Source organism: Echinops telfairi, unplaced genomic scaffold (genome assembly GCF_000313985.2).
Source record: "Echinops telfairi isolate 266 unplaced genomic scaffold, ASM31398v2 ScPeMD7_18;HRSCAF=68, whole genome shotgun sequence".
NCBI classification, from domain to species: domain Eukaryota; kingdom Metazoa; phylum Chordata; class Mammalia; order Afrosoricida; family Tenrecidae; genus Echinops; species Echinops telfairi.
Window position 1 is genome coordinate 72,907,160 of NW_022103915.1, and position 12,754 is coordinate 72,919,913.

Genomic DNA, 12,754 nt, shown 5'->3' on the forward strand with positions numbered 1-12,754 from the left:
GCTCTGCTGGGTGCTACTAGCTAGCTGTGGCTCTAGGTCCCATTTTAAGAGAGGGAGTTTCTCAGAGATTTAAGCGAGAGGATGGGAATTAGAGCCATTGTGTATGTTCCGCGGCACACGTGCGCTCGCCTTAAATGCCTACTTTAAAGACACTTAGTACACCCCTCCCTAGTGTTCAGCAGGTATTCCCACAGAAATACTCTATGAAGAACTCTGGAGACAGATCTTGCAACGTGGGAGCTGACGCGTGGACTGGGTCCCGCAGGTGTGGGGGAAGTTTGCCGTGGGAAAGAGTAGCACTCGGTACCAAGTGCAGGACCCACGCTGACTGTAGCTCTTGGTTGGATGCAGGACACTGTTCAGACCCTTTACTGAGCTCTGGAAACCCTCTCCTGGTGCTCAGCGTGGCACCACCGTCTTCACTGTCGTACTTCCAAATTGGGGTGAAATTTGTGAGAGAGTGGAAAGAAAAAAACGATGTCTCATATTTTTGTGTTCAGCTTGGGTGGAAAATGACTCCCTGGAGGCTAATTTATACTAGAGATATGTACAGATAGATTGACAGAAATCTTGGAACTCACAGGTACCCTCAATGTTGCATGAACAGGATTTCCTGGAGGATAGCCTAGCTACTCAGTCTTTCTTCAAATGATAGCCCACCCCATTTCTCAGGGGACAATTCTGAGTGATTTAATGTGTGTATGTGTTGTTGGTTTGTTTTTGTTTTTTAAACTCTGGATTCTTCAAGGGGATGAAGAAGTACTGAGAATATTCACTGAAACACAGTGAGGCAAAACATACTAGCCATGAGGAGGAAGTGAAAATACACCCATGCACCATTCTCTTCTAGAAACATGTAGTGTTTCTTAATCCAAGATCGATCCTGTGATTAACCAAACCATTGTTGCCTTGTTTGTCTCATAAGTGCTAAGGAATGATCTTAATCAAGGACAAGTGTAAAGGATGGAAATGCATAGAAGTGGGGAGGAGGGGTCAAGGTGAGTGAATGGCAGAGTAGAGAGACCAAGCCAAGAAGATTTAGACTCTGAGAACATTGTTAATTATCAGATGCAAATACAGTAGGTCTTTTTGGAAGACATTGCTTCATTCTCCATTTTACTTGGATTTAGGGAAATAAGGAGTTGACTGAACTCTGTAGAAGACTGTTGTTAAGTGTTTGCATTTCTTTTTCCATTATTTTGGTGGTGGATTAGCAAGTCAATGGTCTTGATCAACACCACCACGGTTTGTGCTCAGCAACCACATCTGTCTCCGGGGTTGGTTACCTTCAGTGTTGCTGAGGTGCTTTCACCTGAAAGGGCAACAGGGCTCCTTACCAGTCTTAGAAAATCGCACTTTAATCTCAGATGTTAAGAATTTCCCTCCCTGGCATTCTCAGAGCAGAAGCCAGAATCAGTCGAAAGTTGTCACTAAAATTTGGAAGTTACATGTTGTTATTTGGCAATGCCCAAAGTGGACTAGAGGTAGAGTTTCAGGCTAGACCTAAAACTTGACAAGCACTGTTGGGAGTGGGGTAAGGGAAAAAAAGCTCTAGATATATGATTCTTCATTAATGGGTTATCTGCTGAGTAAAAAAAAAAAGTAAGCAGTTCACCCTCTCAGAAGGTGATGAATTGCTAGTTGAAGTCAGAAATTTCATCGTGTCCACTAAAGATAATGGACAGAAGGATTACCTGCCCATCCTCAGATTCCCAGGCTTCCTTTGGAAGTTTTGACTCCTGTACTTCAGTACAAAAAAACCAAACGCGTTGCCATCCCATTGATGCCAGCTCAAAGCCACCCCCTCTGGGACAGGGTAAACAACTGCCCTGTGAGTTTCTGAGACTGGAGTCCCGTCTCTCCCTTGGTGCAACTGCTGTTTTCAAACTGCTAACGTTGCTGTTTGCTGCCCCAGCGGGACCCACTGCACCACTAGGGCTCCTAGATTGGATATTCCATGTGACTGATTTGGAACCAAATGTTGGAGATGGCTTGAGCAAACAATTATCACTAAAAAAAGAGAGAAAGGCTAGTTTGCTTATTTATTATTAGAAGACTTCTTAGTGATGTTTTAGGGCCTTGGGTCTCATTATTCAAGTATTGTAGAAACACATTCCATCACTGCGTGACTTATATGAATTCCACCTTCACTTAACCTTTTTTATTCTTTAATCACTTCTCTTCCCTCAGCCAAGGCTGTTTCCCAAAGTAGTCATATAGGCCCAATTTCCTGCTGCACCCTTTAAACAGGCTTCAGTAAAAAAAAGAAAGAAGAATTTTAAGAGGCAGACTTTATAAATTTATGTTTTAAGTTTATTTACAATTCTTTATTATGGAAGTTTTCAAATATACATAAACATAGAAAGGGTAGTGAGGTGGATTCCATTTCCTAGTTTCAACAGTTTGCCAACATATACTTATTTTAGATCAAATGGTTTTCCAGTTACTTTAATTTCTTCGGATTATGCTTACTCACTATTGTGATTATTTCTCCTAATTAACTGTTTTCAATTTTTTGGATGGACTTTTTTAAGGTTATTGGGTAATGTAGCAATGGTTTTACTATCAGTGAAGTGATAGCACAGAGAATAAAATAAGTATACAGTACTGGAACTCAAGTTAAAATTGTGGATGAGTGTGGAAAGAAATGCCTCCCCTCGCCTCCCCCCTCCCCCGCCCCCCAACTACGCTGTTACTGTCAAGAATTTTGTCTACCTCCACGTTGCTGGAGGAGTCGGTGCTGTGAAGACCCTCTGAGGAAGTGGTTTCTTATCGTGAACAGCAGTATGGCGCCCCCTAACTTCAAGCATGATTATTGTCTTGAAGCTCTCAAACTCCTTATCTGCAAGTTGACTTTCTTGGAGAATTTAGACTATATCCAAGATAAATACTGGTCATAATTTATTCCTTTTGCTTTGCCCGCCTAGTTCTTGAATGTGGCTCTTTTCCAGAGAACGTGCAGTTTATAGAACTAAAAGTATTTCTGCTTGAAGCAGTTCACTGTAGACTCACCACATGGACTTTTTGTGTGGACATTTTCTACCTCACCAGGAGCAAATGTGAAACAAATAACAAGAACTGCCATTTATTGGCCTCTTTCCTCTGCGTTCTGGTACTCTGCTACTCGCTTCACAGATACTGTCTTCTTGCGAACGCTCGGCAGTTTCGTGATTAAATAATGTGCCCAAAGTCACAACGTCAGTAAGCAGCAGTTGACCATAGGGGCTTAGGAGGTTGGACCTGGAATTACTAGCCTTGTCACTTTAGGCAAATTGTCTGGCTTTCATTACATTTTGAAATGAGGGCTATTAATAATACCCTAAAGCTTTTTTCTTGGTGGGGGTGGGGGGCATTACGTAATTGATAAAACCAAACCAAACACAGTGCCATGCCATTGAGTCAATGCTGACGCATAGCGACGCCCTGTGGGTTTCTGAGACTAACCGTATGGAAGTTGAAAGCCCAGTCTTTCTTAGAACCGAGGAGCTGCCAGTGGTTTCAAACTGCCAGACATGGGGATCGCAGCCCAAGTAACCGCTACACCACCATCCACTAATTAAATAGTGTCTGTGGAACTCTGAACCCTCATCAATGTTAGGTGGCTGAGATGAAGATTATAGCCTGGTTATTTCTGACTGCAGTCTCTGTCCTGAGTACTGTTAGGCCAGGGGGTTGTGAGGCAGACTACGGAGTAAACGTGTGCTTTGGGCATCAACAAAACAGGGTCACTAGTCCAGAGCAAAGACCCTAAAGATCCGTGGGTAGCAAGCAGACAGGGCACAAGGGAAAGCGAGTGCTGCTGCTTTTTCGCTCAATCACTAACATTATCCAAAACAAACAACGAGCCAACCCACTGCCATCAAGCCATTTCCCTGTCCAGACTATTCCAAGGCTGTGAATCTTGACTGGAGCAGATAGCCTCAATCTGCTTCCTTGGAGTGGCTGGTGGCTTTAAACCACCGACCTTGTTAGCAATCCAGTGCTTAGCCGTTACAGTATGGATAGCTAAGAATGCACATTTATGTCTCTCTCTTACATGTCCAATTCAAATGCACGAAGTGAAAGCACAACAGGTTTTCAGGGTTCAGGAGTCCCCCTGCCTTAGCCCAGCCCTCTTATGAAGCCTGCAGTGTGAACAGAAGCAGTCCGAGAAGCAATGCAGAGGAGTGATGAAGCAGCAAAAGGTTTACGCAGCATAGAAAGTGTGATGCAAGATGCGCGTGCTGGGTTGGTTCCTCCACTGGTGAGCACTAACAGTGTTGGCTCACCCTGCTCCGGCCGGTGAGTCAAGAACCTTCCTTCTTTCTTAATGGACCTTGTCTTGGTGGATCAGGCTCTTGGTTTGTAAGTTACTTCAAGCAAAAAATGGGTAGTGTGCTGCAAAGATCAGGATCTCTTAGGACCCAATTTCAGATGTGTAGTCTAGGTTCTCAGAAGATAGGAGCCAGGAACTAGGAAGCAGAATGTCGTTAGCATCCAGGACCACAGGTGTGATCGTCCTGTTCTCCGGAGCTTTATGGCCTCTTCCCTTTGCATCTCTCTGCCTCGCCTGTTTATTTTTTTCTCCCTCTAAGCTTTGGCTGCTTTTCCAAGCAGTTGCCCCATATTGGCTATGGTAGCCTTCAGCGAAGACTTTTCAAACGTTCCAGAATCCCCGATGTCATCCCTCCGGGATGAAGTCTGATCCGCTAACTTCGGGGGGAAAGTGGACTTTCTTGGTCTTGTGATGGGGGTGGGTGGGGGTGGTAGCGGGGATGGGGTGAGGGGCACATAGAATCCCATGTCAGAAATATGGCTGCTGGGGCCCACAGGAAGTGCAGGTCTTGGAGAAGCTGCACGCTCATAACGTGTGGAACACAGCTCCACTCACAGTGAGGCAAGTCTCTCCAGGGGGAGAGGTTTCCTAGTGCTTTTTGTCTATTTTGCGTGTTACGGAGTAGCCATTGGCTGTTCACCAGAGACATAAGCTGGGTGAAGTGAAATCGTTGCCACCAGTTTTTGCTTTCTCTGTTTCTGATGTAACTGAAATCCTTTTTGTTTAATCATTTCTGTTTAAACCATTGGGTTTTTTCTCTCTCTTATTCAAAGTGACAGAATATTAATGGTATGAGGGCCAGAAGAGATATCAGCAGCTCTTGGGGAAACGGTCCCTCGAGCCGGATCTTGAAGGGCTTTGGGAAAATATCAAATCATCTAGTTACCATTGAGTTGATTCCGTTTTGGGATGACGCCGTGCATTTTGGAGTAGAACTGGGATTTCAAGGTTGTGACCTTTCTGAAGCCAACTGTGAGGCCTTTTGGCCTTTCTGAGGTGTATTTAGTCGAGCTTGAAAAGCCAACCTTCTGGTTAGTAGTCACATGACTCCTTACCCCAATCAGAGGCTCCAGAGGCTTTAATAGGAAGGATTGCTTTGATTGGGGCAGGCACAATGAGTTAGGTTAGACTGGTGCACCTGGGTGATAAGTTAGTTCATCTACATTTGTATTTCATTCAAGGAACTAAAAATATAATACAGATACACAGTAGCATTAGGTAGTCCGCATTCAACCTTTGTGTGCCACAATGATTTCCCTTCTTGACCTAACTCATTCAAGCATAACTTGTATATCCCTCCTTTCTGCCTGAAAAAACTCCACGTAAGTAACAAGCAGTCTTTGGTGTTGTTACCCCTTTCTGAAGAACCACAGTAGTGTAGTTGGCCACACATTGGGCTGCTAGCTGCCCGGGTCAGCAGTTTGAAACTACCAGCCGCACTGTGGATGAAAGACGAGGCAGTCTCTCAGAAATCCACAAGGGCATTACTACACTGTCCTATGGGACTCTGGGTCAGAACTGACCCCGTGGCAGTGAGCTTTTGTTGTGGAAGGTTGCTAGGTGAAGGATCAAAAACCTAAACCAAACTGCTGCCTGGGAGTCAATGCCGACTCACAGCTGCAGCTCTCCGGTGGGATGGAGTAAGTTCTGTGCCTGTGAAGAGCAGAGCCCTCTGAGAACTGCCTCCTCCAGGGCCCTGCGCAGGGCTAGAGCAGTTTGCCCCTAGGCCACGCATGTCACTACAGCAATTGCTCTGCTTCTCAGAGGTGAGGCGTCCATAAATTAAATGACTTTTGACCTTGGCCCATTGGAGCTGAAGGGAGCAGCTTGCAGGTGAACACAATGGAGATGGCTATTAATTCTTTGTTAATTGTTACAGCAACAGACTTGCTAATTCCTTTGTAGCAGCACTTTGTAGCTATTAACTAACCTTGCTCTAAGAACTGGGTGTCATTTTTCTCCAGTGTTAGTCAAAGGCACATGCTCTGACAGTAATGATGGTTCAGATGTGTTCTGCTGGGCCACTGCCAGGGGTGCCCAGCGGGTAGCTCAATCCAGAGGCACTGGAACTGTAAATACAACAGACAAATCATTTTATGATGCCAGACTAAGGAATTCAGCTTTGGCAGATTGCCAGGAGCTGTTGATTTGGCTGAAATTCAGAGCTCATGTGCTTGTTTGCCAAGCGAGATTAGCTGGCTTGGTTAATTATACACGGAATTTGTACCCCTTTCCCTTGATTATTTCATATTAAACACGTATGGGACTGAACTTTAACTTTGTCGTCTTCTTTTGGTTTGATTTGTGGGTGAATCTCTCTCCTCACTTTCCTTGCGGATGGTAGGTGACCCAGGGTACGGCTTTCTTAACTGTTACTTTAACCAGAAGGAGCCCTGGTTTAAAGGCTTAACTGCTAACAGGAAGGTCGGTGATTCGAATCCACCAGCAAGCAGCCCACTGGCGAATGATGTAGCAGTCTGCCTCTGTGGAGATGGCAGCTTTGGGACCTCTCCGAGGCAGTTTGTTCTCCTCGGTCCTACCAGTCCTGAATCGGAGTCGACACAATGGAATGACGTTGTTGTTGTTACAGAGCCAAATTCTGACCACTCAGACCGGTGGTTTCGCAGCTGGTGTAATGTAAGGTGACCAGTTTTTAACATTGGTAAAACGGGACAAAAGCGGGACACCATTGATAAGACTCATATCCTGGCGAAATAGCCACATGGCAGCCGAAAACTGTATACCCTAGCTTGTCGTGCATTCTTTCCAAAAATCGGGACTTTTAAAAAATGCTGCGGACGCGGGAAACATTGTTAAAAATCGGGACACACTGGTAATGCAGACTTTCAGATCTCTTAGTAAATTAAGTCAGTACCTATTTACAAAGTCAGGGGGAAAATGGGACTTTTTACTCCCATAACGGGGTAGTCTCTTGATTGAAGCTCACAGGGGTAGTAGTTCGCTCCTGCCCTATAGGGTTTCTGTGAGTTGGCATCAACTTGGTGGCAGCGAGTTTGGTTCGGGTTTTCTATTTACTAAGTGCCCCCTTTTACAGTACACTTACCAATTCAAGGCAGCTGTTAATTCTTTAGGACTAGATAAAAGACTGGCAATACTCTATTTGAGCTTTGAGCAAGTGATCAGTGGATGTTTTCTAAGACGGTTTGCACATCTTGAGCTCATTCTCTGTTTTCCAGACACAGACACTCAAAAAGTTTGTGTTGCCACTCTCCCCTTCTCTGCCTGTATCTATTCCTCCATCTAGTTGAACCTGGGGGAAGACGCGGAATCCGAATACCTCACGCCCAATGAATGGTGGGCCTTTCTTCCCTCCCTCCTCTCTGGTGCTGCTTTTTTATGGCTTCATTCCCATTCGTATTTGTTTTGTAGGTTAATTTGAATGGTTGGAGTGGATGAACAGATCATCTTTACAAATGTATTCACAAAATACTGAAGGCCAGGCAGGAACGTGAAACCTTAGTGGTCAAAATTGGCCAATCGTGCTTTTATTTTTCAGGTTCCCAGTGGAACTTCTTGTCCCTCTCCCCCTCCTTCTCCTCAGCTAAAATTTATTTTTCTCTCCTAGTTGATAGAAAAAAAATGTTTTAAAAATCATTTTATTGGGGGCTCTTACAGCTCTTATGACATTCCATACATTGATTGTATTGAGCATATTTGTACACATGTTACCATCATCATTTCCAAAATATTGAGCCCTTGGCTCCTCTTTTTTACCATCCCACCTTGTGAATTTTTGATCAATTATATATTATTATTATTATTATTCTTTCATATCTTAGAAATTCTTAAAGGAGCCTTTTAAAAAGACTTACTTTAGCCATAAATCACCTGCCTTTTGTTTTCCAGTTCACACTCTAATCCATTTTACACGCTTTTTTTTTAGACTGTAGACATCCCAAACATCTACTCAGGCTTAAACCCATCTTATGCTAAATTAACGCACCCATTCATTTTCTATATCATTTTCCTTTGTACTAATAAACTTATTTTCCAGAAACAGAAATTGGCAACAATCAGAATTGGTTCCCTCCTGCCGTGCCGAGTGGTTGCTATGACCTCAGGGTGTTGCCCCTCGCCCAGTCTAGCAGGCCCTGTGCTTTCAGGCACCTGCATGTACGTGGTCTCCAGAGTGAGTCTGAGGAACTAAACTGGAAAACACTTCCTGTGAGCAGATCATTCTCGTGGTATTGACAATCTGTTGCATGCTAGTGTCTGTCTTAGTACCCGTGGGCACCACAGAGAAGCTGAGATGATCTTTGGCCTCTGATGTAAGATGGCAAGAGGGAAATGAGACAGGTCATGAGGCTGCAGCGTGGGCCTGGTTGGGGGCAAAGTTGAGACACTAAGCTAGATTAATTGCAATCAACAATTTCATTAGGTAGAGATGTGAGTGAGCACACATTGACTTCTCTTTTCACTTAGGCATGGATGGTTTTAGTTGTCACTTAGGGTTTGAACCGCTATTTCAGGAGCCATGAGGAACATATGAAAGTTTTGCTGTGTTCTCTTGGGTGTACAGGAGGCAGTCTTACCTGTGGGCTCTCTGGAATTAATAGCACCTCTCCTCAAGTTAACACTGTTTCCCTCCCAGTGTCAGCATTTTGCCAGTTGCGGTCATAACCCCACTTGTGGAAGATTCTGGATTATCCTAAGGACCGGGGGTGACTTTCTCGTCAGAAAATTAGCCAGTTACTTTGCTGGCCCTTTCTTTTTTTCTAAATGTATTTTGTGGTAACATCTCACTGTTTCCTGAATCTGCCTGTTGACTCTAACCAAGTGATCAGTGTTTGTGTCCAGGTGCCTGAAGCCTTTGGTTTAGTTTAGAAAACACCCTGGCTCCCCTTTTTCCCCTGTGAAATATCTTGACGAAGACTCGCCTTCTTCCAACTTGTCCAACTTCTCCTTAACTCTTCTTTCCATGTTTACAGCCTTCTTTGACTTCTGCTTCTGGATTAGAACTTCCTTTTGTTAGACATGTTGGGGGTCCAAGCAGTACAGGCATCATAACTGGAGAAGCTTGAACACGTTTTGACTTCAAATTAACAGCACCGCCTGCTTCTGGGGCATGCACACAATCCTGCCGGGACCGTGCTGGAGGCCTGGTCGGCGGTGAAGTTGCAGCTGTAATGGCGGTTAGGCTTGTGTATAGTTCGGTTGTCATATACCATTAGATTGACTGCTGCCCAACCCTTTGCCTGTTAACCATTCCGGACATGCACACTGGCTGCGTCATAGACCAGGCCATGAGCGGTCAATCATAAACTTGAACATCTACGAGTCCACATCGGAGAATGATAACAGTATCAGCACATTACGTGCCGCAGCATTGTATAGAGTACAAATGAGTAACAATAAGATACACAGAAAAGAAACCAAAAAAAACGGGGTTCATTGAGTACGTCATTAGCAGGGGGCTTCTGGAATGCAGTTTTAAAAAGTGCTGTTTCCAAGACTCCAAAGCGAAGCTCACTGCCGTGAGCTAAGTCCTGGCTCCTAGCGTCCTTCCAGGGCAGGGTAGAACTGCTCTTGGAGGAGTCTGGGACTAAGTGTTGACAGGAGCAAAAAGCCTCCTCCTCATCCCACAGAGTGTCCGCTGGTGGTTTCAAACTGTTAACCTTGAGTTAGCAGCCCGACTTGTAGGTCACTAAGCCACCAGGAAGGCATTCTTCCTCCTGGGGAGGGTAAGTATTGTGGCAGAGGAAGAGGAAAGGGTCCCCCATGCAATCTTTGTGCCTGAGTAGGGAACTTTTTTCTCACCTCAGGGATTCCTTTGAGTTCACCAGGTGTTGCTTAGATTTCCTTTACACATTTTGCCCCCTTAATGGGCCACTTATCTTGTCCTTTTGAAACAAGCCCGAAAACCTTGACTGGTGTTGCCCTGAACCTCGGAATGGTGCTGGGGAGACTGGCTTCCTTCCACAGCCCAGAGGCAGACGGAGAGCAGCCTGCCTGTGGGCCGGCTTCAACTGAAGCCTGGGCTCTTGACCAACTGCTCCCAAGCAGATCTGGTCCCTGCCGGGGCTACCAAGATTTCACAGCCTAGAGAGGGTGGGGATTGCAAATACATATGATCAGCAACCAGCTCTACTTGGAGGATTATTTCCTAGAGAAAATAAGTTATATGCACCATCCTCTTCATAGCAGCACTATTTGCAGTAGCAAAGAGATGGGAACAATCGATACGGCCCTCCGTGGAAGAATGGATAAATAAGCTTGTGTACATGTACACAATGGACGACTACCACACAACATTAAAGAACAACGATGAGTGCGAGACGCCTGACAATGGGGGTGAGCTTGGAGGACGTGAGACTGGCTGAAATTAGTCACAAAAAGAACAAATACTGTATGAGATCAGAATTTAAAAAGGTTTAAGAACAGGTCTTCCCGCCAAAATGTTCTTCGAGATGGGTACAAATGATTGGAAGTTGGGGGAGGGGGCGTCATGGGCTAGGGATGGACAAGTGGCAATCAGTGAAGTGGGTTAGGAGAACCCACAGGCACAGTGAAGGAGGTCAGGAGAGAAATGATGGTGGCAAAGAGAGGCAGACACTGTTAGATACAGTCCTGCAATCGTGGGGCTCTACAAATGGGTGCTGGGATTGACGTGCAAGCTGAACAGGTGGGAAAGGAAATGGGTGGGGGTATATACAGATTCGGCAGAGGATACTTGTATATGTGTACTTACTTTTAGTGCAAATAGATCCACAGATGTGGTGGAACATGCAATTATGAAAACTTCTTAGACCTAACTAAACACCTTGCAGGAATGAGTCACTGAGCTCCGGAGATCCGGACCGTAGTCTGGGCAGGGGGTCTTAGGGAGCGGCGGTCAATTGACATTACATGGTTCACAAAGACAATGTTACATATGTTATATAACCTACTTTGGTGAGAAGCAATTGGGTTCTTAAAAGCTTGTGTACAGCCATCTAAGATGCAAATCTTAGTCTTTCTCCAACCAGAGGAAAGGAAGTGGCGCAAGTTGAAAGGCAACAGGAACACAATTCATCCAAGGCAGCTGTTCAACTGTAGCCCAGGGCAAGATGGTACCTAGCTACCACTACCAGCTGTTCTGGAAAGGATTGCCTTAGAAGGTCCCAGAGAGTATGAGAGGAAAATATGGAATTCAAAGTCATAATAAGGGACCAGGTTTACTGGTTCGATAGCACCTGGGAGGGACCTTTACCCTTCAGATCTGGAGCTGGGATCACCTTCACATTAGAGTGATTTCAGACCCCCAGGGCAACGTGTATACAGGGACAAGGGTTCGAGGGCTCGGAATGAAGGGCTGGCAACAAACCCAGGGAGGAAATGAGACAAATGGCGGGGCGGTACATTGAGGGGAATACAGTGGGTGCATTGAATCAGACCCATACGAAGTGTTCAGTGTGAAGCTGATCATCTGCTCAGGGAACTTTCGCCTAGCTCACTTTAAAAATTTTACATGAAGTGAACGTGTTGACGTTAGGTAAACTGCTTCATGAGAGCATGGCTTACGTGACTGAGCCACACAGTGAAACGAGTAACTGGGCTCAAAATCCCCCGTCTCAGACTCGGTCTGTGCCCTTAACCTCCTTGGACCTCAGTGTCCTCCTATGTAAAGTGGGAAGATTAAAAATTCCTGGTTCGTACCTCCTGGGGTTACTATGACAATCAAGTGAGATCTTTGGAAAGAACATCCAACAGTGTCCGGCCCTATATGACTGTTACTCATTAAATCAATGTGGCCACTGAATTTCGTGAGTTCTAATTATACGTTGAGTTGGTTGCTGTGTGCTGTTTCGTTGATTCAGCCAAAACTAGGGAGTGTCAGAAAGCTCGTGGAAAAATGGAACTAAGAGATAATGGGAATTTTCCATGCACCATTTGAAGCCCTCATATATTTTCCCGAGAGCTACAATGCAAATGGAAACAGAAGCTCTTTGGCTGCTGGTTGCACAGAGTCTGCTCCGGCTCTCTCCCAACAACCACATGCATGACCGAACGAACCTCGCAGGCCCAAGACCGCCTCCTGACCGTGATGTCATAGTAGACAATCTTCTGTTGTGACCCCTCAGGCTTTATTGACTGATTTTCAGAACATCTCCAGGTCTTTCTTCCCAGTGTAGGGTTGGTCAAGAAGCAATACTGAAACCTGTGTGCTGAGGGGAACCCTGCTGGGATTGGAAATATTGGTAGCATAGCTTCCAGCATCACAGCAATATGCAAGTCACCGATGGATGGTACATGTAAGGTTTGCTGTTTGAGAAAATTCTTTAACTTTATTATTTTTCCTGGTCTAGTGGCAGTGTATGAAGGTAAATGATCTTAAAATTCATTGAGGGTTCCAGGTGAACTATTTTCTAGGTTTCGTCTAGCTTAAGAATATTGATCCGAGGTATTTTTCATGGTATGCTTTGATTGGTAACTACATAC

At 45.0% G+C, this 12,754-nt stretch overlaps 1 protein-coding gene across 1 annotated transcript in view; it reads left to right on the top strand.

Moving 5' to 3' along the window:
• The window catches only part of EGLN3 (egl-9 family hypoxia inducible factor 3), a 26,989-nt gene that overhangs the window by 889 nt on the left and 13,346 nt on the right, over positions 1–12,754 (top strand). The gene's annotated exons all lie outside the window — the stretch shown is intronic.